Source organism: Gallus gallus, chromosome 22, assembly GCF_016699485.2.
Source record: "Gallus gallus isolate bGalGal1 chromosome 22, bGalGal1.mat.broiler.GRCg7b, whole genome shotgun sequence".
Classification (NCBI taxonomy): Eukaryota; Metazoa; Chordata; class Aves; order Galliformes; family Phasianidae; genus Gallus; species Gallus gallus.
Window position 1 is genome coordinate 1,796,485 of NC_052553.1, and position 25,652 is coordinate 1,822,136.

General features: G+C 48.3%; 1 long non-coding RNA gene across 2 annotated transcripts in view; it reads right to left on the reverse strand.

The window, feature by feature from the left end:
- Window positions 1-5,914: 5,914 nt before the first annotated feature.
- Window positions 5,915-25,652, reverse strand: part of LOC101749927 — a 37,934-nt gene continuing 18,196 nt past the window's right edge. Inside the window, exons 4-5 of one of the 2 annotated variants that reach the window (XR_005841532.1) lie at window positions 11,150-11,303; window positions 5,915-9,846 (exon numbers count right to left, since the gene is read on the reverse strand). This is a non-coding gene — a long non-coding RNA (uncharacterized LOC101749927). The remainder of the gene's footprint in view (window positions 9,847-11,149; window positions 11,304-25,652) is intronic. The other variant, XR_005841533.1, reaches the window with a different exon arrangement.

Genomic DNA, 25,652 nt, shown 5'->3' on the forward strand with positions numbered 1-25,652 from the left:
GCCTTTATCTGCTCCGTGCACCTGGAAGGCATTCAGGGTAATATCCTCACAGCTGAGTTGCAGCAGGGGCAGCTGAGCCACCTGCAGCAGGTGTTCAGATGGATGCCCGCGGGGAAGAGGGCCACCAGCGAGTGCTGCCATCCCATCATTAAAATACAGACACTGAGCCACTAAGGGAAAAATACACACAGATCATCTGCAGGTCCTAAGTCGTACCAGATGACTCTCAGGGGGAAGCTATCTCACTTTGGAGCTGCTGCCTGAAGGAGTCCTGCTCTGTTCCATTGCCTCTCCTGCTATGTAAAGGAGCAGTGAGACGGTCCCTGTGTGCTCTGGGCAGTACCAGCCGAGCATCAAACAGTCCATCTATCTTCATGTTCCTTTCTTGCAGTGATTTACGATGTCACATGGAAGCTCGAGGCTGAGCAGGAAATGAAAGCAGATTTCCCACTGTGACCCCCATCTTCGAGTCCCTCTGTACCTCACCGGGGTCCTCATGCAAATCCACAGTGATAAGACCTGACAATTGGCTCTTGGAGTCACCGGACCACAATTCTGAGCTGCCATGCACACGTACAGTGGGAGATAGTGCCTGCCCAAGAGAATTTCAATATAGCAACCAAGGGAGGGTAGAAAAGAAGTATTTCTGTCTGACATCTGTGTCGGCCCCCTACCTGCATCCACACGGCCGCACCAGCAGTGCTTCCCCTGCTCTCTGCAGCAAAGGGTTGAGCAGCGACAGCTCTGCACAATGCAGCCCCTTCCCTGGTGTCACTGCCACCGCACACTGATGGAACCCCACTCCTGTTCACTAGTAACCACTTTGCTGAGCAAGTGGAGGCAAAGGGTGAGCAGAGCCAGGGCGTCTCCCAGCAAGGCCGGGCTCTGCTGGGCTGCATCTTTTGTTCTTCTCCCTCACTGCTTCTGCTGGCTTTGGCCATCTTTCTTCATAAGTTTCCCAAAAGTGACAAGGGCAATTTGTTATGTGTGCACAAGGCCTTGGGAATCTCCTGGAGACATATCATTCCTGCTATTATCCTCCTCACACGAGGAGCCGTTGTTCTTGTCAAGTTCACTCGCTTCCTCCCCTCCAAAGAGAAAAGAGGGTGCTGGGGATTTTCCATTAATCATTTTTATGCTGAGAGCTGTAGCTCCCGTCTGCATTCTGATCACTTCTGATCTCTGCCACCATTTTTCATGGTAGCACTTATGAGGATTGTTTTATGCTGCTGACTCGAGGTGCGTTAATGACCAACCATTCGGTTGGTCCAGAGCAAAGCCTTACATTTAATGTATGCTCCAGTGGGGAAAATCTATTGCAGTGATAGGTTTTCTTTCTTCTATTCTTCTTCAAGGAAGGTGTCAAGAGTTGCAAAGAGTTGGGGGGGAGCGATGGGAAAGGCCAGCAGAGGGGGTTTGGTGTTATGGAAGTAGATGGTCTTAAAGGTCCCTTCCAACCCAAACCATTCTGTGATTCTATGATATGGTGGAAGGAGGGAGAAGTGAGCAGAGGTTTCTGCACCTGAGCTGGGAGCAGCCCACCCTCCCTTGGGTTCCCAGTTCTAAAAGCTGCACTGATGAGTGCAATAGGTGATAAGTAATCATGACAAAACGTGTAATTTCTCCTGTCACTTTTGCTCTGAGTCCTTTTGAAAGGCAGTGGGACTGAGCAGCATTCTCCCAATTTCCTCTCTGGAGAGCAGTAAAATGTGCAGTGTCCAAATATAACCACCAAAGCAGGCCTTGGGTGAGGCACTCCCCATCCCGTGTGCTGTCTGTGGGTTGGCTCCCAGCAGATCCCAGCACAGGGATCACTGCCCCTTCCCTCATTGCAGGACTGGCACTGCAGTCTGTGCAGAATTCATCTCAAGTGTAATCTCATCCTTCTACACAAGGGTTGGGATCCGGCTCCTGCTCTGCCTGTGCCTGAGTGGATGCACAGTGCATTGTAATTCCAACCCGCTGACATCTCATTTTAATACAAAAAAGCGTAAAACATAGGAGCAAGAGGTTGGAAAAGACCTTCTGGACCACGAAGTTCAGCTCCTTGAGATAAGATCTCACCCGCTCCCTGCCACGTTCTCTCTTACCACCTGAATGCTCCCTGTGCCACTGCCCGTGGTTCAGGATCAGACTTTTCAGTGCTCACAGACCTCTCTCAGTGTATGTTTACTCACAGCACGGTTGCTCTTGGACTAACAACGTCCTTTAGCTGAAATAGCATCTCCGGCGCTAACACTAACAGTAATGATAGCTAATTACGAGCCCAGAGGGGCTGTTGCTGGCACCAAAAATAACCCTGGTAATAGCCCAGCTTATTCAAGCCGGGGGTAGTAATAAATAACAGCTCAGATTCATCAGCAGTAGAAGTGCACGTCCACGTTGGGGATCTGGGGGGTGGGAGCTGCTGTGGGGGAGCAGGAGGCCCCAGGGCAGTGCTTGGTGTGGTTGGAGGAAGAGCAGAATCCCCATTCCTCCATGTGCTGTGATTTTCTGACAGCTGCTCGGCCCCCAGGATGGGCAGGGAGGGGGGAGAGAGCCGTCCCTGCTGCCTTTCAGGCCAGACCTACATCAAACTCGTTAATGTCAATAGGAGGGAAATTGAACTGAGCTTTGTTGTAACCCTAATGAATCCTTCGCCGGTTACAGTAAATTTATTCTTTTGATTTCCCTTTCTCCCCCCATCTTGTTTCATGTGGGCTCTATTTTTTTTTTCCTCTCCCCTTTTATTTAATGTTCCTTTTCTGGCAGCTTCTCCTTTTTATTTCTCTCCAATTTAAAACACAGTTAAAAAGCTGTGGTTGATTCCAATTAAATACCCCCTTTGGGATTACTAAAACACACACACTCACACGCACACAAAGACCCCCTCTTTGATTGTTTCCACGGCAACGTATTTAAATATCTCATTCACGGTGTCCAAGTGAAGAGCTGAAGGATTTGGAGAAGCTCCTTCTTTTTCCACTCCCTCACCTCTCTCCTCCCCCAGTTACTCATGCAATGGCAGCAACAGTTTGGCTGGAATGCAGAGTGGATGTGGAAGATGTGAATATGCTTCTGGAATTCCAGAGGAGGAGCTGAGCCAATAATATGTCCAACTATAATGCAGAACTGTTGTAATTACTTAGGAACAGTGGGAATGATAGCAGAGTATTGTCAGTAATCGCACGTCAAATTCTGCCATTCCCTAAAATAGGACAACCACAGAGCAACTCTGCTGGGACCCATAGGGCTGTGTTGGCTCGGAGGTGGTTGGGAAAGAAGAGAAGGGGCTGATCTTGGAGTTACCCAAAAGCAGTGGCAAACCAAAGGCAAGGAAACTGCAACTTGAAGAGTCAGACATCAGAGGACGAAGTTGCCGCATGTATCCCAGCACTGCTAAACTTGTGGCTTAGAAACAAGGATGGAAATATTTCTGGACGACACTCATTTCCCAATGCTCCGTAGAGACCGCAGAACCTTGCAAAACAGTTCGCATTCGTCAATGTTTTATTCCTATGACTAAAACCCCGTGGGATTTAAGTGTGCTTCTCCGTGTTGTCTGGCAAGGAATTGGGTAATGAATGACCACGTTAGGAACCACTTGGCCAGAAAACAGATGAGAACAACATTGGTGAGCACTGTCTGATCATGAGGAGTGAGATGAAGGAGGGAGAGAGATGGAACACCGATGGTTCATTGCAGACTTACTTGGGAAACTCTGCAAAGATGGCACTTTGTGCATCTTTCTCCTTCACCCATTTTATTTCATTTCTGGGCTGTCATTTCAGCAACATCTTTAACAAATGAAAACCCTCTGCGCAGTCAATAGTAATTACAGGAATTTATCACAATTGCCAATCAAGGTGTGTTGGAAAGACTCATCTTTCTCGTTTAAATTAGCCTTCGCTGCGCACAGGCCACAAGTTATCTTTAGGAAATCAATTGTGGGAAAATTACAGCTTTTGTGGTGTTCTGTGACCTCAGCAGCCATCACGCAGCTGAGTTCCCTCCCACCCTCCCCCCCCCAGCTGCTTGTGTGGCCTCGTACAGCTGTTTGCTGGGGGGTTTGGACCTCAGCACAAAGCCTGGAATTGTTCTTCATGCATCTGGAGGCAGTGAGGGTGTCAGATAAAATGTAGGCATGATTCGGGCACTTTTGTAAATGAACAGGAGGAGAGAAGGCCCTGGTCAGATTTACACCTTTATCTGTTTCACTGCTCCGAACCAGGCTGGCAGGAGTTCTGCCTTCGGCAGTGCTGATGCAGCTCCCATTGGAAATGCAGACCAGGCTGACACAGCTCAGGGCAAAATTCAGCTGTGCGTGGAGCTGCAAACGCCGTCTCCCGGATGATTAATGCACATTTGTAAGGAGTTTCTTCTCTGCTGATAATGCTGCCATGAGGAAGGATCTTCAGCTGCTATATATCAGCCTGAGTTCTGACTGTAGGTGAGTACAGGTAAGTAATTCAAACCAATAATGGGCTGATGATTTCATTCTGCTGATAGAGTCTATATTCCTGTCTCATCCAGAGTTATTCTGCCACCCACATACTCCTATTTCTAGGTTTTGGCCAAGTACATATGTCAGAGACTATATGAGCCACAGACTGACACAGTTGAGAAATTAAATTAGATCATAAAACAGCCCAGGGACTGCTGACTCCTTCCCTTGACCTGGCTGTGCATCTGGAAACAATTCATCACTCGAGTTTTACATCTGAGCGTGACCCTTTGGCTGAAGAAGAGTCTGTCCCACGCTTGCTCATGCAGGCGTGCAGTGAGGCCAGGGCTGCCTGTCAGGTAGCATGAGAAGGAACCAGTGGGGCCGTGGCAAACAGTTCTGTGATTCCTCCCTTCATCTCCACCTGAGACCAATTTCTGTTGCAATCGCCAGGAATTTTTCTGCTGACTTCCTTGGCTTTCAATGGGATCTGCTGCTCCTGCACAACCCGTGCTCCCACTTGCACTGATTGGCTTTTGCTGAGTCTGACACCTACCCTGGCAGGGGAGTGATCCATTAATGAGGCTCATCATTCTCCAGGAGCTGCATGAGCATCCTTCCCTGCAGCTTTGTGTTCTCCAAGGGCTGTTGAGCCCTCCGAGGTACCCAAAGGACAGCTGCTGAACAATCCTCTGGTGTCTGGAAGCTCCAACAGGGGCTGCTGCATCCCCCATCGTGGTAGCAGAAGTGAATGCTAAAAGAAAGGAAGGATTTCCCTTTCTGGGCACAATACGGAGCTCGGTGTGAATGGTGGTGGTGGTGGTACAGAAGTACAGGTTGGGCTTCAGCCTGCTGGCACAAGCTGCTGATGGTTAAAAACTAAAAAGGCTGAAGGATCAGGAAGGATATGGGGTGAAAACCAAAGGGGAGTTTATGGACAAGTCACTCCTATCCCTTCGTGTCTGTTCCAGAGGATAAACCACATCAGCCCTCATGAGCTGCCACAGCTGAGGGAGTGATTTGGAATTGCAGTGGAGAGGTGCAGAAGGAGTTTGAGGAGCTGTGATTGATGGCTGCTGTGGATGTGGGCTCTGCACTGCTGCTCGTGCGGGAGGGCTGGGGATGGTTCCTCTTCCCCCTCTGAAAGAGCAACTGCAGACTGTGATGGTCATGAAAAGAATCAGAACAGGGACTGTGTGCGGCACACAGAAATCACATCCCTTCTATTGAACTGGGATTCGCTCCAGAGAGCCTGTGCGTTCGTGCTTGTGTATGAACCTGGCATCAATTTTGCACAGATGTGATCTTATGGGGAAAAAAATGAGATGTTGGAGGTCTTTGTCTGGTTTCTGGCCCTGCTCCAAAAACACTGAATGAGGCACTGAGAAGCACCAACACCGACTGTAGGGGCAGTTCCACTGATGGTCTCAGTTTCAAACCTTTGTATAATCTGAGCGCTGCTCCCCATTAAATCCCAGTACACATCGAAGCCTTGATGATGGATGTATTCCATTCAGCTCTGCTTTAATGCTCACAGACAGGCTCTGTGGTACCCATAGCCCGTTAGCAGCCTCAGACCCACACTGCCCTCCAGCCCCACATTATCCTGCAGCCCCACTGCACGTCTGCTCCCTCAGTTTTAAGCCATGAGCTTGAATCTCACACAATGCCTTTCACAGTATCTGCACAGGACCCAGTGCTCTAGGTCTTATTCTCATCTGGGGCCCTTAAACACCATCATACCATAAATACTACTGCAAACCTTGACGATTTCCTCCAGGCCATATAAGTACAGAGCATTCACAGGTCAGGACCATAAAATTATGGCCTCTGTTGGGCAATTTCTTTCTCGGTTAATGAGGTATAAAGCAAACAAGTACTTTTAAATGGAGTCTGATAATCAAAGGAGCTTCAAAGCAGCAAACAGCAGGAGGAACAGTGCTGGGATGTGCGATATTTCACTGAGTTCACTTTGGTCCACACACCAACTCCCCAGGCCCCACAGTGCTCCCACCGTCAGCGTTCCCTGCCTGCAGCCTGGGGGATGGAGTCTCTTCCTAATTAAAGGTAGCAAAGCTGCAACGTCCACTGAGCAAAAGCTTTCCAGTTCAGCAGCGTGGAGGTGCGGACAGGCAGGTGATGTATCTCTGGAGATGAAGAGGACTCCACGTTTGTGGATGGGGAGGGAAGGATCCCTGGGATGTGAAATTAAAAAGCCAGAACAGAAGAGGCCATGGTTTAAATTCACCCATTCCACTTTTGCGAGGTGCTTCACTCCTGTTAAATATTCTGAGAGGGGCTGGGAGATAAATGGGTCAGGCTTAGCCTTTGTCAGCGCTCTTGCATCTCTAAATCTCCACTATCCTTCCACTGCTGTAATTGTTTGCTGGGTTCCCGGATTTTAGGAGGCATTTCCTGCATAAAAACCAGCACCTCTCTTCCTCCACACTGTCTTTTTTTGGTCAATGGCTGCTAAGGATGAAAGTTACACCTGCAAATAGATGACATCTCCTCACCCTGAAACACACCCCAACAAATACAAATACAAATACAGTGAAGAGTGCTGGGATGGGAGAAACCTGGAGGCTGTGGGAGAAGAAGCAGAGATCGATGTCCCCTGGTTGGTGGGAAACGACTTCAGATGTGAGGATCCACCCCATAGGGGACCCATGCTGGAGTGGGGCAATGCAGGGGAATGGAACTGGGAAGTTTAAGGGGATAAGCAGCAGAACAAAGCACTCTCCTCCTTGTAGATACTGCTGTTATCCAAATGCGATTCCTCCATCTTTTAAGTACTAAAAAGATCTCCAGTTCTGGAGGAGCACAAATAAAAGTTGTTCGCTCCCCCAAGCATCTGCTCTGTGTGCTGGCTTTCTTGGCTTGCTTTAAGTGACTATCTCCTGCACTTTGTTAATTACGTGATTACAGCATCCACTGACAATGAGAAAATTAAAACTCCATGCCTCCTTTCAGACAACACTTTATTACTCTGCAAAAGAGGCTGGATGCAATTTAGCAAAGCGCTGCGCTGAACAACTGGAATTGTTCTCTTCCATAGGTTTCCTCCTCCACTCCCACTGCTTCCCCAGAGACAGCGGTGTTTGCAGAGGCTTAATAAAGCAGGAAAGAGAGCAGGTGTGAAAGGAAACATCAATTACCATTAGCCCTGACAATCCTGGACGATCCCACCCATGGCGAAGGCGCAATGACAGTCAATTCTGTGGTTCTTTCTATGCAGATAAGTGAAGTGCTTTCCTTTTCTGGTGAGGGTGAGGCTGGTGAGGGCACTGGGATGGAGGAAGGTGTGGATTTCTGTTTGTGAGGTCTGTGCTGTTGTTGTAACTGGACTGAATTCAGACTTCCACAGGCAATTCCTCCCCTGAAGACTCTGCAACCTGAACACATGGGAGAACCAATGGTTCTGCTGCACAGCACTCATTAGAGAAGGGGAATTCATGGCCAGGTATTCGAAGGTGCCCAGGAATGGGTCTTCTGCTGGAGCAAACACTAGAGCCACTAGAGCTGAGCTGAGTTCCAAGTGGCTTCCAAATACAGAGCGGGTTCTCCTGCTCTGATGAGCTGCTTGCAGTGCTCAGGGCTCTACGTGCTGTCCCCAAAGGGGCGGCCTGAAGCCTCAGCAGCAGTCCTCAGTGCTGCTTCCTAATTAGCACCCTCTTCCTCTGACTCGGACATCTGCTTGCACTGAGTTTCACAGGTTCTTCAATAGCTAATGGGTGGTATTTATTTCCATTCCTTTGGTGCCTTAAATATAACAATAATTCAGTGTATCTCATTTTGGGGGAATGAAAGATCGCCCTTATTTTCAGCTCATTTTTTGTGTTTTATTTCTCTCCCCTTTTTTATTGAGCTCTGAACATTAATAATCAGCCCTCATTAACTCAGTTAATTCTTCAAATCCTCATATTCTTCATGCCCAGCACCATAAAGCCAAAGAAGGGACTAATGAAAGCTGAAGAGATGGTTAGAGTTATTAAAAATCAATTTTTTTTGTATCTGGTAACCCTGGGGTGTTAATATTCTCATCTCATGTCTTCTCAGCCTCATTCCTCCCACAGGAACTCTGGGTTTGCAGAGCGCAGGAGGACCTCAGTGCAGGATATTCAGGAGCCCTTTGGTTTTGAGGCCGTCCCATGATGTTACAGCACATCTCCTGGGGGAGTTTTGAGGTCTCTGCAGTGCAGGAAGGAGAGTTTTGCAGTCCTGAAGACGGTCGTGCACTGCTGAGCACTGCAATCAGCATTAGAGGAGGGCAGGGTGAGGGTTGTGCAGGCACTGTTCCCTCTTGCGCAGGCAGAGCGCTGCTGGGAAGGGGCTGGGAGCAGCCTGAGCTCTGCCCTTCAGCTCAGATTAGCGATAATGGAAAATGCAGAACATTAAACAGCGGCGTGATTGCATTGCGGAGGAGGACTGGCAAATGGGTTCGTCCTGATGCAAGGGTGTGAAAAAGGGGTCGCCGAGCTGAGTTTACTTCAGGCTTAAGAAGCGAGAGAAATGTTTTTCAGGTTTTGCAACAATTCATTCTTGTCTTGTTTTTGATCTGACTTCATTCCCTCAGCGTGCCTCTCCTTTCAGCAGTGTCTTTAATTCATGAATTCATCTGCACGTCTTGTTTTCCTGAATTACCCTTCCCATTTCCTTTACTGGGGTGAGTCCGAATGTCCCCCTCCAAACCAAATGCTGCCCATTGGAACACAGTCCTTGGTGCAGAGATCCCTGTTGCTGTGGCAGGGCAGGTCTGCTGAGGAGGGAGGGAGGAGAAGGGGAGCAGCAGAGCCAGCAGAGCTGGTGATGTGCAGCTGCAGAGCTCCCGCTGGGCACTGCCGGGCTGAGACTGGGCACCATGGCAACCAGGATGATGCTCCTTGGAGTCCCTGATCTGCTAAATGGGTGGCAATCTCGTTATGAAAGGTGGAGAAAGGTGGATTTTTCCCCAGCATTTTCCTCCCCCTAATGTTGACAATGCACCAAGAGGAACAAAACACGCTTCTGGAGCACTCAGACCCACTGCCGTGGGATGGGGTGGTGGTGTGGGTGGCCGTGCTGCTGAGCTGTGTTCCCTTCAGAGCATCACTGCCTCCTGTGCTCACCCAGCGGGCGGCTCTCAGGGGGATCCCATTGTGTATGCTGCCCGGGTTCCTGCGGGATTCGCTTTTAAATCTCTTTTTCAAACAGATAATTAAAACATAATGGTGTTTACATTACAGATGGAGCTGAGAGAAAAATAATAATAGTAATAATAATCGTAATAAACACTACTTTGCCACTCAGGGGAGTTTGTCAAATGACTCTTACAGAGGCTTGGCGCACTTTAATGAGTCTAAAGAAGAGGATTTACGCTGAACAAACTCACTCCATGGCGCACACGTGGCGGTGGGATGAGGGAGCTCTCCGCAGTGCTGAACCTGCAGCAGGACGACATGGAAGAAAATAAAGGAAACGGTATTAAAATCCCATAATTTTTACTGCAATGGATATGCAGAATGAAATTGCAGCTCTGCAGAGTCCAGAAGCTATTCTAAATTAATGGCTTGGCTTTTCCAGTCCATTCAAACAAGCTCATTTCATGCAAGATAAATTACAGGACCTGCCACCCGCGCTCCCCAAAGAGAGCTTTTTGTAATTCACAATGTGTGTGTAAGAGAATGGGCGGCTGTTTTTCTGACAGATATCCTGTGGCACAATGACCCACTCCTGAGGCTGCAGTGTTTGATTCCCACAGTGGGGCCGGAGCTGTGAGCTGTAGCTGCAGGAGGAGGGGGAAAGGACCAAAGGAAGGACCTGGTTCAATCAACCCAAACAGCCCATTTGGGTCTCTAGTAGACAGGAGATTGACTGCGTGCTTCCCTCACTCTGGAGGCACTGATGGATACCCTCTGGATGCACCCCCTGAGCATTCCATCCCCTCCATCGTTGCACTCCTCTGGTGTGTTTTTGTCACCCATTTGGGCCACTTAATTACATTCCCTTTTCTTTTGGAAAAAGCTGACGTGTAATTATTTCCATGATTAACACTCTTGTGCAGCTAATTGTAATTACACCTTATAATCACAGTTACGATCGTCAATTACTCATCTTTGCCTCATTTCAGTGTTTTTCTTTATCTGAGTTTCTGGAAGTTATCCTCACCCAATACACACACACAACAAACTGCCTCAGCTTTCCAAACTTCTCTGTCTTCCTCCGGGGGATTAATCTGAGGCCGCAGTAAAGGCCGCATCATTGGCTGCTGTAAATCATGGCAGCTTCACTCGTGCCAATGCAACAGTGCTCTGCAGCAGCCAGGATGTCAGACATCTCACTAAGAAAGCAATGCCATCTGAGAAGATATATCTGCCTCCAAGTCATTTTTTATGTATTTTCCACATATTGAGTAATGCGTATTTCTCCTTTTTGTATCTCTAACCCTTTGTATATCTTAGGGAACTAAGAGAAATCAAACCAGCATGAATACTTGCCAGCTTGTACATTATGCAGTACTTTGAAGCACGTTTCTTCCTACACCTTGAGCATACACAGGGGACCGATTTTCCTCCTGCTCATGCTGATGTGTGGAGCTGTCAGTGGGAACTGTGTGGCTCCTGGGTTACCCCCCAGTCAGTGCAAACAGCATCAGTCATGGGAGGAGTACATCACTTTTACAGGGAGGACTCCATGATTAATCCAGGCCGCACAGAGGACGTTCAATAGGCAGAGTCCTTTACTTACAACTTATGGAACAATGTGATATCCAACTCAGAACACAGTCAGAGTTTTGTTAAGCTTGCTTTCAGCCATCAGCAGGTGACAACAGATTTATTAACTGGAGTGGATGCCCAGGAGCTCAGATTCGTGACTTAATGGAGCTGGACTGTGCTGGGTGCTGTGGAAATACAAAATGGGTTCATATAGAAGTCTGATGGAAACTATCAGTGCTCCATCCTCTCTGGGCATGTGCCTCTGTGCATGGTGCTTCTTCCCAACCAGAGCACATCAGAGCCAGAGCAGAGCTGCTGTCTTCACATTTATCCCCATTCCCAAAGACTCGGCTGAACAATCAAGGAGGTGAACTCCCAACCTGGAGATTACTGCTGCATTAATAAAGCAACTGTGAACGAACTGCTTCAGCTGCTTGAGCCAACCAGGATTATTAAACGAGCTCCCTGATTTAATTAGAGTGCGTAAAACTCATGCTAAAAACAAAAATGCAGCTCTCAGCTGGAACGTGAGCTTTGTGCAGGAGGGGTCACTGCGAAGGTCAGCTCTTCCTGCAGTTTATTCACAGTGATTGAATCAAACACTGAGGTGGAAGCAGACAGCCCCAGCAGAGCTGCTGTCCTGCAGCACAGCTCTGGGCACTGCCTGAGGGCAGCAGGCACTGCGGCTTTGTTCCGCCTGCCCGGCTCCTTGTGTGAAACAGCCTGAAAGAACAGGGTCTGCATTGGATTACAGAAATAAAGCCACGTGCATCAGCACTGCCAGTCTTACTGCATTGCACACAGCGTGAGCTGCTCCCTGCTGGGCAGATGGACACGGAGACTCAGAGACATGGGGACACAAGGACATAGGGACATGGGGATGTGGGGACATGGGGGTGTGGGGGCGTGGGGATGTGGGGACATGGGGACACACGGACATGGGGACATGGGGGTGTGGGGACATGGGGGTGTGGGGGCGTGGGGATGTGGGGACATGGGGATGTGGGGACATGGGGACACGCTGGCAGAAGCTGTGCAGCTCACACTGATTTACTGTGTGGTTCCTCCTTGCATCAGCGGAAATTTGTGACACCCTGAACTGGCACTGCAGCTTCTCGGCGGTGCCAATTCAATTAGGTGCCCCTTGCCTGACCAGCAAAAAATGGACCTCCGTCTGTTTTGTGACTGACTGAGCATCACACGCCAGTTGTTCCTTAACTCTCACTCTGAATTTGAACTGCAGGAGAAAGCCACCGCTGCTCGTGGCTGCGGCTGTAAGCTGATAGGAAGCTTTTTTCTTTTTGAAGACAACCAATTTCCAGACTTCAAAGGCTCTGTACCTCAGAACCTCTGTTTCCTGGCCTCAGACTACTGCATGTCACTCCTCAGCTGATGGCAACTGTCAGCACGACCTGGAAACACCACAGCTCCTGCAGATGCTTGTGCCCTTGGTGTGCTGGTACTGAACCACATCCTCTGCCACACGGCAGCTCCGAGAGCAGAGCACAAACTGCTTCTAATACTGGCGAGCATTGATAAGAAGGTGCAGGCAAATTAAGCTTCACAAAAGAAAAGTTAAATGATTCTATTGTTATCTGAGTCGTTTCCAAATGGACCCATCAAAGTCTGGAAAATTGTTTTAATTGATAGCGAGGTTGACAATGAGATAAATAGGGAGATTAGGAAACACCCATTAGACACAGCTGAGGCTGAAGGAAACTTTCAGCCCCAGCTAATTGTTCCAGCTTGCAGTTTTAATTAAGTGCAGCCTCCCGAAGCGCACCGCTCAGACAGGAGCACCCCAGCATCCTGGCTGTGCCCAGAACTGCCTGCAGCAGCTCATGGCTCCTTGTGTGCATCCCTGTGGTGCTGGCGCTGCTCTGAAAGCAGAGATCTCCATTGGTTTGTAAGGGCAGGGCGTGATGCTGTGCCGCATGGGGAAGAAAAGGTGATTTAAGCAGGCTGAGCCCAGCACTGCTCCCGCACACCACAGCCCATCACTGCTTGCGTTGGTACCGAGTCCCACTGTGTCACCTTCTGAGCTGCCCCCATGCCCTGGCTGTGCCCACTGCATTACAGCAGCCACCCAACTGCTTGGCTGTGACACAGTGAGCTCATCCTGCAGCCCACTGCTAAAAACCACAGACAGAATGGCTGTGATTCCATTTATTCCCACAATGTTCCTTGGAAAAGAAAATGGGATATTTAATTAAGCTCCATGCTGGGCATGGAGGATGAAGCAGCAGGGCAATTTTGGGATGCTCGACACAGCACTGCCAAGAGAGGCGTTGGTGCTCGGGTTGCACAGGATCCTCACTCCCCAGGATGGAAATGTTTGGAGCTCTCTGCAAGGCAAGGTCTCTGTTGGGAAGCACGAGCTCGGGTGCTTGTGAATACTGATGGCATATCTGTGCAAATAACTCCTTTTTTATCTTGCTGGCAATTAGATGTGTAGCACGCTGTGCTTTGTTTTGGCTGGCTACAAGAGGCTCTCTGCTGTGTGGGGACTTTTGTCTCAAAATTCTTGCTGCATCCAAAATTTAAAAGGGTAAATAATTTGGAGGGCAATGAAATAGCAGCAACTGACAAACAGTGGGGCAGTCACAAGGGTGTGGATAAAGAGGCTGCTTTTTGTTTGATCAGCTCCTCTCCTGGCTCCGTATATCTATTTTTAATAAATAAACTCAATAGAAGCCCTTGCAGACCACCTGCCTGATGCTTGGGAGTTAAGAGCTTTTCCTAATTTGCCTTTCACTTAATAAATGACATTGGTTATACGCACATCCACGTCTCCACTTTCACCTGTACAACGCTCTGTGCTCTAGGGATAAAATAACCTCTTCTGAGGAAGAAAGCACATCTCTGCTGCTGGCTGCAGGATGGGAATAGGGCTGTAAAGCTGTGCACAGTGGTCCTGCAGGACACCAGGGCTGGTGCATGGGGATGCAGGGCACAGTGCATGGCTGGGTATGGCGCTGCCTTCACCACCACGTGTGTTAGAGAGAAGATGCGTCCCAGAGTGAGGCTGTGCTCCAACACAACAGATCTTGTGATCTTCCTGCTTGACAGCGATGAAAAATGAAAACAAGTGGGGATGTTGGCCTTATCGCCTCTGCTCCTGGGGCTGTGTGTGCAGCTCTCATTTGCAAAGGGATGATTACAGAACAGATAGGGTCGGCTCCTCCTCACTGCACAGCTGCCCCTGCTCCTACAGCAGCTCTGGCTCAGCACTGCTTGTGAGGGATTTATGACTTTATCTCATGGCTATGAGTGGGGTCTGTGTGGACGTGCTGGGAACCAGAGCCTTTAGTGAGGGGAGAGCACGAGGCAATGGAAATGCCCCGCTGTGTGGCTGTATCCTCGCATCCCTTCAGCTGCTGGGGCTGATGGTCAGGCAGAGGACATAAGAGCAGTTAAGAAAGAGTGAAATACACAAACCTTGCAGGAAAAGCTCCTGGGAACAGGGGCAGCGAGGAAGGAGGGCTGAGATACACACTTATAGCTGACATAATGAAGGGAGAAAAGCAACTTGGAGGTGACAGGGAGGAACAAATCTGCAGAGCTCCCACAACAGCAGAGAATTGCAGATTTGGTTATTGCTCTCCTCTTTGTCCATTCTCTACCACAGAAGGTACAAATTCCACCTTTCACTGCAAATGAAGATGGACACAGATGCATGCTGGCAGGCAGTGTCGCACAGAGGACATCCCTGCTCACTAATGTACTCCAAGGAACCCTGAGTTTGCACTTAATTGGAGGAGAAGTGCAGCAATCTCTGTATCCTGATGTTGCTTTGGGTCACCCTGGCAGAGCCAGCAGCTGGCAGTGAGGTACATGTGCTGCTCCTCGTTGGATGGGATGGCAACAGTTTGGTGATGCTGTATTTAGTAGAAGACAGAAGAGATGCAATGTGTGTTCACAATGCACCTTTTGGTATGCATTAAGGGGGACCCATCTTAGCATCAGCGTTCAGCAAAGTTTTGAACCATGCTCTTCGCTTCAAATAACAAATAAAAATAGAGCCATCAAGAGGAATCTTTTGTGCATTTATGCACATGGTGACGGATGTTTTTATGGAACATCATTTAGAGCACTGTCATGCCAATGAAATGCCTGAAACACTGCCTGGGGACGAAGCCACACTGCATCTGCATTTCCTACCTGCCCGTGTTACTGATTCCTTGGGACATGTTGCACAGCTTATGCATTAGGTGTGCAGGGAACCAACAGCACGGGGGTGACCATGTGGGTACAGAGCTTGCACCTCGAGAACTGACGCTCGTGTTCCGTCACTGCTCCCCAGCGATGCTTCTTTGATCCCACTAAAATCAGAGACATCTTCCAAAAATTCAGGTTGCATTAAGAGTCTTATCCTTAATCCCTCAACTTGAGTGTATTGATAAGGAAATACCAATTAAGATCCATATTCCCATGCTGGACCTGTAGTCAGAGATTAAGGAGATTAAGTGATCATTCTAATTTCACACCCAAGAATGTTAAACAGTTATAACTTTATCTCCTTCAAACAGTAATGGCCCGTGAGCTCCAGGGTCCTTTTGGCCTATTTGTTGCCACCACTGCAGATGTCCCTTGACCTTCAATTGAAGCAACCTGGGTTGACTCCGTGCCCTCCAAAGAAAGATTTCTGCAGGAAACAGGGGCTATGCTCATTAGCAATCTGACTGGGCTGGTATCAAAGTGCCCCAACTGAGTCCTCAAGACAGATCCAAGCATGGACAACAATGTTAATGAACAGCTACCAGTGCCAGACTCTATAGTTCTGCCATGGGACAAGATTGCATGGGACAATATAAGGCTCTGTTTGTAAGACTGCAGGAGATGGAGGGTTTCTATACAGCTCACTCCAGCAGGCACACCTGAAACCAGGCAGGAGCAATAGGGCCTCTTTGCAGCAGAGACCTCCAAAGCACGTGAAGCTTGCAGCGGTACAACATTAAGTTTGATGCATGTTTAAAGTTAGGGTTAAGGTTGGGTAGGGTTATGGTTAGGGTTAGTTGAAATGACAAATGTGGGCTGGGGGAAGTTTTATCAGCAGATGTCTTTAACAGCATGGGAAAACAGGGATTGAACTATGAAACCCCACAAAGCCTAATCCTTTTTCCTTATAAAATCCAGATAAAGGTATTAGATCTGGAAATTCAGACAAACACAGAAGCTCGCAAGCCTGCTGACAGTGGCTGGGCAGAGGATGAACCTTGTGCCATTGATCAGTGCAGTGCATCTCTATTAGGTACCTAAGGCTGGATGGAAAGGTAACCAATCCGATCACACTTTCTCCTCGTTGCTCTGACATCTTCCATCCCTCCGTGCAATCACCCCGTGCAGCAGCACAGAGCTGGTGAGCAGCCTGCTGCCTCCTGCTGCTCTCTGCAGCCCCCAGCAGAACTGGGCCCCCGGGCCTGCTTGGCAATGATGGAACATGAAAGGCAGCCATAAAAAAATAGCAGCTCCAGGCTCTACAGATGTGGGAAAACTGACTTCAGCTTTAGTTGTTGCAAGCCATTATTTTTACAGGAACAAAAGAGGAGAAGGTGTTTTGTGAACAAGTGAGAAGACACACTCCCTGGCTGCAGAATCTTGCAGTTTAAGCCCAAGCTCTCACTTGGCATTAGAAGGCAATGAGCTAACCTTTCCATTTCATTTCAGAAAACTCCAAACTAATTATCTTTTCATTCTTCTTCCATCTTTTTCCTGCCAAGGGAGAAAAATCAGGACAGCACTCCTGGGCTTTCTGGATCTTGCAACATTTATCACCTGAAGTCTTGTTCCCAACAGGAGCTGAATGTTTTGTGCTTCAATGAAAGCAGGAGAGCAGGATGGGTGCTGCGCAGGCAGCCCTGCAGGGAACCCATGGGGCAGAGCCAGAGCACCCACTGCATGTCACATATTTGGGGATTTTGCTTTATTAAATAGGCACCAGAAGAGGGAGATGGCTGTGGGAAAAGGAAGGAAGAAAAGAAACAAGAAAAAGCATTAAAAAAAAAAAAAAAGGAAGATTGAAAAAAACCAACATAGGAAGGATTAGGATTCAGGCCAGCATTGTCTGCAGCTTCCAAACCATATGATATATCTAAGGAAGAAGCAGACAGAACATCTGAGTGAAAATTACAGGTGGCTGAATTAATTAGCTCCAAATCCCAGCACCCCCAGACATCAGGCACTGGGATTAAGGACTCAGAGCTAGTTTGCTGCTGAATCCCAAACCTCAGATAGTATTTGGATTCAAACTGGAAGTGTTGCAGATGGGTTCGTTTAGGGAAGGAGGGAGAGCCGTCTTTTCCCACCCTCCCTTCAGCTGAGGCAGAAAGGCACGTTTCTCTTTCCCTCTTCATAACACCATATTAAAATCACTGCAGCCTTTGCTACCACTGCCTGTCCTTGGCTCCTGTTGATCTAAAGAAGCTTTCAGCTCTTCAAATACCCCAGTGCTGCAAGGGGGGCTGGCAGAAATATACATCACAGCAATGGGAAATGCACCTCTTTCTGTCCTCCTTGCTTGTGGGACTTCACATGTAAGGAATTTACGGTCCTTAAGTGATGATGAAGTCCTACTGCATGACTAACCAATGGAGCCTAAGGACAAACAGCACCTGATTTTACCCTGAAATGCTGACAAATTGCCAGTTTCACTTCATTTTGAGGCAAAACTCCTAAAATGTTGTCAACAACTGCGTGCATGCAGATTCTGAGAGGTTAACAGGTAATTGGCATCACACAAACGAGATTCATTTCCTGGTCCCACCACCACTCAGCATCCTGTGCTAAGTCAGTTCACGTGTTGATGATTCACTTCTTCCTATGAAGTGGGAATGATCCTCATTTGGCCAATGGCAGCGCAGGTAGATTAAAGCACTCCTGCTGGTGAGGTGTTCAGATGTTATTGATGGAGAATCTCTGCAGGTTGAAGAGTTCATGAATCTTGCAATGAACTTAACCTGCATCTCCTGCTGGATCAGGTGAGTATCATTATTTGCCAGGACCATCTTGCACAGGTTTAATTATCTGCTGGCAAAAGATGCCCAGAGGCACAACTGGCAGTTGGATGGTGCCAAACAAGACAGTGAGTTCATCACAGCCCATGTAAAGCATCCAGAAGTAGTATACAGGGAGACAATTAGTGTTTGTGTGGCTTTCATACTGAATGCTATCAGAGTGCTGGAAGATATCCATGTTTATTACAGCACCGGGTACTCAGGACTGAAAATATACTATTGCAGAGGTGCTCGCTTGGAAAAGGATTCAATGCAAGAGTATGGAAAAGCTTGAGCAAGGAGAGAAAGAGAGGCAGCTTGAGAGCACTGGCAGCATGCAGCCCAGTTGTTGGCACCATGGGGATGCCATCTGCCTTCTCAGTGCGTGGCTCTCTGCAGTCCCCAAGCACACTGCTGGCTACTGAGCTCCCTCAGCAAGAGCCATAGGGCAAACACACAGCAGTTCTGCACACAGCTGGCCCAGCATTGCTGTAGGTTGTGTGGGCAGAGAACATCCTTGGGGGGGGAGCAGTGCTGTGTGGTTCCATGGAACTTCCAGGAAATTGGCATGCACCAAAAAGCACAGCACAGGATTTCCTACACCAAATGAACAAAAACTTTTCTGCCTCATTCAAAAACCCATTGAGCAAGAAGACTTCAGATTCCCCATGTCTCCACCCCTTGGAAGGTGACAGTTGAGCTTATGAATGGAACTCAAGACTGCTAACAATAGTGTGATATTTTCTGCCAAGTTAAATGAGGGGGGAGATTCTCCATTACGTTGATATGCATTAGCAGTGATGGGAGCAGCAATGCACAGCAAGGAGCTCAGAGCTGACCTCAGAGAACTCCACAGGAGGTGAGGGACGGAGCTACAGGATGGGGACAATTTCCTCTGCAACTGTTGGAATCGATGTAAGTGTTTGGGAATTGGCACTCTCAGCTTGTGCTGCTGTGTGCTGTTCTGGCATCTGGGACAACACCCCCGCCATGGTGTGGTGGTGAATTCCTCTTCTCCCTTCTGAAAACAAACAGTGCTTTCATTGCAAGTCAGTGCAGCTCGATGTCTCTGTTGCTGCCACGGCTGCAGGGGCTCCAGATGGTGCCCTTACAGTTCCTCTTACACGAGCTCTTGGCACAGGAGCAGATCTTCCTTGGGTTATAAGAAGCTCAGCAGTGGTTTCTATGGGTGAGATCCGGCTGTCAGGAAAGAAACGCTCTGTCACAGTTTCTCTGACAACAGCCAAGGAGGGCACAGTTCTCCTTGCTGCAGGCAGTGCTGATCCGAGATCATAAATGACAGCGTTGCCAGGGATGGTTTTGGTCAGCTCTGCACAGTGCAAGGCAGCAATTGGCATGTGGGGCAGTGCACTGGAGTGTCTGCTTCTGCCAACTGCTGCAAGAGCTGCTGCCCGTGGAAGACCTGAGGACAACCAGAGCTGTGGATATCTGGTTCTGTGAAGGTTTTCAATCGTATCTGTGATGGATTCCTTAGAAATACATGAGTGAGACATGGGGCTCCAGGGCTCTCTTTGTACAGAGATGTCATCCCTTCTCTCTGTGCGCCAAGTGGCACAGGCTGTCTCCTAACAGTATAGTAGTATTCTATGGAATCTGTCATTCCCACCAATATCTTTGGTTAATGATTCCTGCTTTAGCTGCCTTGCTCACAGTGGCCGTGTAGATGCTGTTCACAAGAGTTGTCTGCAAATCCCTATGAGAAAAAAACCCACATTAATGGGAAGAGTTTCCATCAAGGGCAATTAGTCCCATTTCCTCCGTGTATCCCTCATTCAAATGGTGCTGAGAGGCAACAGAACTCAGGTGCACATCCCTCCGTCAGTCCTTGCCCATTTGTCTGTCTGGCTCCCTCATCTGTCTCTGTTCTCCTGGTTATGGGGACAGCAGGTGGCAGAGCAGGTGATGGATGGGCAGAGGAGGAACTGGAATAGGATCTACTCATCATCCATTCGTGCACCACAGCAAGATAGATGGTCAGGAGAAGTTTTCAATTTCTCCAAAGGCTGAGTCGGAGCCTCATCACATGTCCTGCAAGGACCCATCTTGGAAAGGGGGAAACTAATTTGTAGCCTCTGATGGGCAAAGCACCGGGGAGGGCATGAATACACAGAGCTCAGAGCGGTGATCCCATCTGAGCAGTCTCAGTTTTGGAGGTCATGGGTGTATAACTGCATCACAGCTCAGCCTGAGCTCGCAGATTGCCATGGCCTTCTGCATGGGAAAAGCCCTGCAAAGGGAAAGTAAATCTTGCAGAAGGGAATCCCCATTGCAGGCTGTTTCCTGGCTGTGAGATCCAGATATTTCTGTTATTTACAGCTGCAGTTACAGACCCCAGGCCTGACCCTTGCACCAGGCACCATGCAGACATATATTAAAAAACAAACAGCCCTGAGGGACAGCCAGGCCAACAGAAGTCTATGTGGGCAGAAAACACGGGTCAAGGTGGGCAAATGTAAAGCCATGCAGGGACTCAGAGTTGGGAAGTGCAGTCCCAGTGAGCTGTGGGAGAAGAGGCAGGAAAGGAACCTGGCCCTTCTTGCAACTTCTACTGCAGCTGTCAGCAAAAGGCAAGTGGGCAGAGGTGCTGATGAGAAGGGAAGCGACTCTGAGCAAAGAGAGTCTATCAAAGAGCTTTTTTTGGTGAGTTATTAGTTATTTAAAGTTTGTCCCTGCCTCTGCAGCTTCCTGCACTTTTTCTTATGATTAAAGACTTCGTTCCATGCCAACATTCTCCTATTCTTTCCCTCCCGTATACAAGTGAGCAAATTCAATCTGTGAAGCTTTTGTCATTCCCTCACTTCCACTCTTTGCTTTGCAAGGCTTTGCAGCGTGCCTGGCGCAATGATAAAACGCATCCTGTTTATGGGCGAAGAAAAATCTACCTCAGCACTTTCTCCATAGCAGGAAAAGGGGAGAACTAAGTACATTTTAAAGCATTTTAGATTGTGATTTCTGCAAATTAGAAAACACGTGCTTTTTCCCCAGATAGAATACAGGCCATTACGCTGTGAAAGCAGATGCTATTCCTGTCCCTTTCACCTCGCAGCCTTCCTAATGCTTTTAAGATGCATAAAGATACGTCTGTTTGTGGTGAGGAGGCGACCACCTTCAGCAGTTTGCATCAGATCAGAGAATGAGGGAAGAGCTATGCTTTGTGTTAGATTGCATGTGAGTTAAATAACATCCTCTGAAAGCTTTGGAAGGTGAAGTTTTTTATCCAGAGAGGCCTGCAAACTTTTCTCCATGGTGCTCTTCAGGCCCAGGGCTGCAATAGATATTGAAATAGACTTGGCTGTTTGCAGTGCCCGGCGTTTGGGACATCAATACCAAACTGTCCTCAGCCTTAAGGCAGCTGTGGCAGGTGGGGGTGGCTTTGTGTCCACCCCAGGCCTTGCTCAACCATCTCGGGGTGCAGGGAAGCAGTCCCATTAGTAATATGGCCTCCCTGGTTCCGTTTGTTCTGGCAGGATTGAGAGAAGACATATGTAAGGCAAGCAAATAAATATAGGAATAAATGGATGGCTAGACATATGGATATATAGGCAAACAGACAGATGGACAGATCAGATCTGTCTGGCATATGCCTGTGTATGACATCCCTCTGCAGTTGCTCTTCATTCAAAATTGAGACCGTGCAGTCCCAGCCCACCTGACTCCAAGCACGGCAGCTGTGCAGCTCAGGGCATCTCTGCCAGAGGAAGAGGTAAGAAGTGCTGGCCTGGATGCCATTCCTCGCCCCACCTCACCCCTCCCATACACAGAGGGGTCTTCTTGTTGAGTGTGGGTGTCTTCCCCCTGTTACAGGCTTGGGATTTCTCAGCTGCCAGTTCTTTGCATTAGCAGAGTATTGTGTTCTATTTTGTCCTCCTTAGCTAACCTTTTAGCGCTCCATATGCAATCAGAGGAGCTATCTACCAGCAGCATATGTGTTTAATCAACTTTAATATTTCCACAGACTATAAGTAAGCAAAAATGTTCTGGATGGGGAATAATTATCATTTCAATTACATTAGAGGAGACAGTTGCAATGGCAGAGGGTGAGCCCGGCTGGGGAGTGGCTGTGACTGCAGGGCAATAAGAAATGGGGGCTGGGGGCACTTAAGAGCAGGTCTGAGCCACCAGCAGTGCTGGTGCTGGTAGGAGAGCTGGCTGGCACTGCTCTGCTGCACCCCTATCCCACCCCATTAAGGCTTAGGCTACCGTGCATCCAAGACGTATGCAAAGTCCGATAAAATTTATGGAATATCTTTAGGCTTGCAGTTTGGATTTCTTTCTATTTGCCCCAGGGTGCCGGCAAGGCATGTTTTCTATTTTTTCTCTAAATCTACGAGGGTTTGAAACATTCCTTTTTGTAAAGAAACAAGTGCATAATGCTGAGATTCACATGTAATCGCATCTCCGCAAGAAATGCAGCCCTAAGAACAAACAGTAAATATTGAGAGACTTGTACTGATGGAATCGCACAAGCTGGCAACGTTATAAATCCCTTTGGAGGCTCTGAATATCTCCTGCCTACCCTTAAAAGCTTGCAATCCAACAGATACTTGCTCAGTACATTTTACGCCGCTACCCGCTGTTGGTGGTGGGAGATTGGTTGCTGCCTTACCGCTCTGTTTCCTAACGAGAAGCTGGAAGTGATTTAAATAAGAGAAGAGAGAAAAACAAACGGTGTGTGGTACTCCCACAGATGTGCACTGCCTTGGGTTTCTGCGGCTGCCTTGCAAGAGCAATGCAATGAAACCGGGTTCTGCAATCTGTTCGCCTTCTCCCAGCCCTGGGCTCCTCACTCGGCAGGGCTCCTTTCCCTCCTGCTGTAATTAGTGCATTAATGGGCTCTGTCATCAGGGTGGTGCAGGAGAGGCCAAGTCGTGGATCACACCGGGTTAGCTCCTGTGCAAACAGAGTGGATCCTTCTTGGAGCCCATCTCGCTTGCTTTTGCAGTGCCACAGAAAAGCTCCAAAGTCACAGAAGGAAAAAGGGAGCAAGAAATGCAAACAAAACGCTTTCATTCATCCTGGGTTTGCTTTGGGGCTGTTGGCTGTATTTAATACTTGCTTCGTGTCAGCCCACACTCATATATCCATATAGCTATTCAAATACAGATCACTGGCAGGATTACCTCAGCCATCTCTCCCTGCCTCCTGCTTGGGATTAGTATAATCACGAAAGCAAGGAGGGTAATGAATACTGAAATATGAATTATGCTCCTGGGTCCAATTTCATTAGAGCCATCTTCTCAACACATGTATACAGCACCTTAGATTTTAAGTGCGTGATTATGCTTGGGATTTAACATTCAGCTTGAGACACGCTCACGTGGACCCAGTGTTACCAGCAGTACTTCACACAGTGTTTCTTTGCAGCACTAAGTACCAAATACACGTCAGGTGGTTATTCAAGCAAGGAACGATGTTTTTCTTCCCAGCTCTTCTGTTGCAGCTCAGTGCTGACCCAGGGCAGCCTGTGTACTCCAGTTCTGCTCATCAAGATGCAATTGTGTTTATTTTGGCAGTGTCTAAAGATACAACAAGAAACGATGCCAGGAAGACCAAGGAAAACAGCAGTCCTTGCCCCCACATGCTTATTATACCAACCACATTCGCTTCTGTGGATGCTATCTCCATTCTAAGCAAGGTAAAGCATGTTTGAAACCATCCAGTAAGTAAGATTTATGGAAAGTAAACTCTAAATATTTACTTAGAGTTGATGGGAACCCACTTTACCCAGATTGTCTCAGTCACACTTATTAATTTCCTGAGGCAGATAGATATCCAACCCAGCACAAAACTGGGCAATGAAAACAAGACTGCAAGAAGACTGCAATGTGATGTGCCCCATTTCAGCCAGTGTCAGATACTCCCTTTCCAATTCCTTTTCTTCAAAACTTACCAGATCCATCACACTGTACATTTCCATCCCAAGCGATGCCTCTTAGCAGCTCTGTGCTGCGGTGCTGAGCTGGATCGAGGCTCTGGTTCTGCACTGGGGTGTGAGGATCCACACACCATCCCACTCCATTCAGCCAGCAAGCAGCAGCTAACTTCCTTCAGAGCCTGCTTGTGCGTTTGGCTGCAAGTGTTACCAAAGCTAATTTGCTGTAACTAATGCGGTCCTGTCGGTTGTTGTAATGTTCTATTTGAGGTAAAGCAGCCAGCTGTGAGCAGGCAGTGCCCTAAGCAAGGGAAGATCAGCTGCTGTTAGATAGGGGCAGCTTGGAGGCTCCTCCCTGGGCTCTTCGAGCAGAAGGAGCAAACAGTGTTGCCTGAATTACCATTACAGAGAGCTGGGCACGATTCACATGGTGGGGTTGGCAGCTCACGGGGCTCAGGGCCACGGTGTTCTGCAGAGGTGACAGCACTGGCGTGTCATGGGCATGGTTGTGCACAGGGATGAGCCCAGAGCAAACAGCCTGCAAGAGCCAGCTGCTGGAGCTGTGCAGCACCCACCTTGAGCCACAGCTCGCAGCGGGGAAGGTCCCAGATATCCCACAGAGCTCTTTTCTTCCTTCTTTTCTCATGTTATGGTTGATATCAGCAGGCTGAGGGAAGGACAGACAGCAAAACACTACAATATACCATAGAAGAACGTCTGGTTTCCAGAGAGCAGAAAAGACATTCTTGGCTGGTGAATGAGTAGCTTGGGTAGCAGGTCTCCCTGCTCTGCCCAGGGTTTCCTCCTGAGAAATGCCAAGATTCTTAGCAGAGTTGATCCTAATTAACTAACAACGTAAATTTAGAACGATATACTTAAAGCCCATTTAACCTCATGGGCACATGCACAGACATGACTGAAGCGATGTTAATTCCACATAGAGAGGAAGAGAGCAGTCGGGCTACCTGCACTTCAGACTGCTCAGCTCTCTGCCATCCTGCCCGCAGAGCAGCAGGGCAGCTGCACCCCAGGCTGTAATGCCATGTCGTTAATCTACTTGGAAAGTTAACTTGGATTAGTTTTTCCTTAATTACAAGCTCTTAATCTCTGTTACTCTGTCAGCAGCAGAAGGCCCCATGAATGCATGTTGCGTGTGTGTTTGAGTTTGTAAGTCCTGGCTATAGATTATAAAGCTTGAGCATGAAAAATGCCTGGGTTTAATTTCAGTAGGTAACTACAGGAGCTCCCTTAGTACAAATAATAATCAATAAGAGCCGTGGCGAGAGGCTGTTGGGAAAGCTGCCCTCTTGTTAAGTTTTCGTATTAATTTTGCATTGCAAAATTGATTCAGATAATCATCTGAGGTTTTGTGCTTATCTGAAACTCCAAGCCTTCCTACGGAGGCAGCATTGTTAGCAGCATCCAGCACATTCACGGCTGGGAGGTTCGTGCCAGCTCTGTGCTCAGATTCCACCCTATGCTGGCTGAGAATTTCCCCACACAGGGAGGAAACCTGAGGTCAGCAGCCCACTCAGCTCTTCAGTTCTTAATGGCACTTTGCAAAGTGGGACAGTTTTACCCCGGGATCTTAGGAATGAAATAGGAAAATACAACTGGGTTGTACCGTGCTGCTGTCCCTCTTGCTGCAT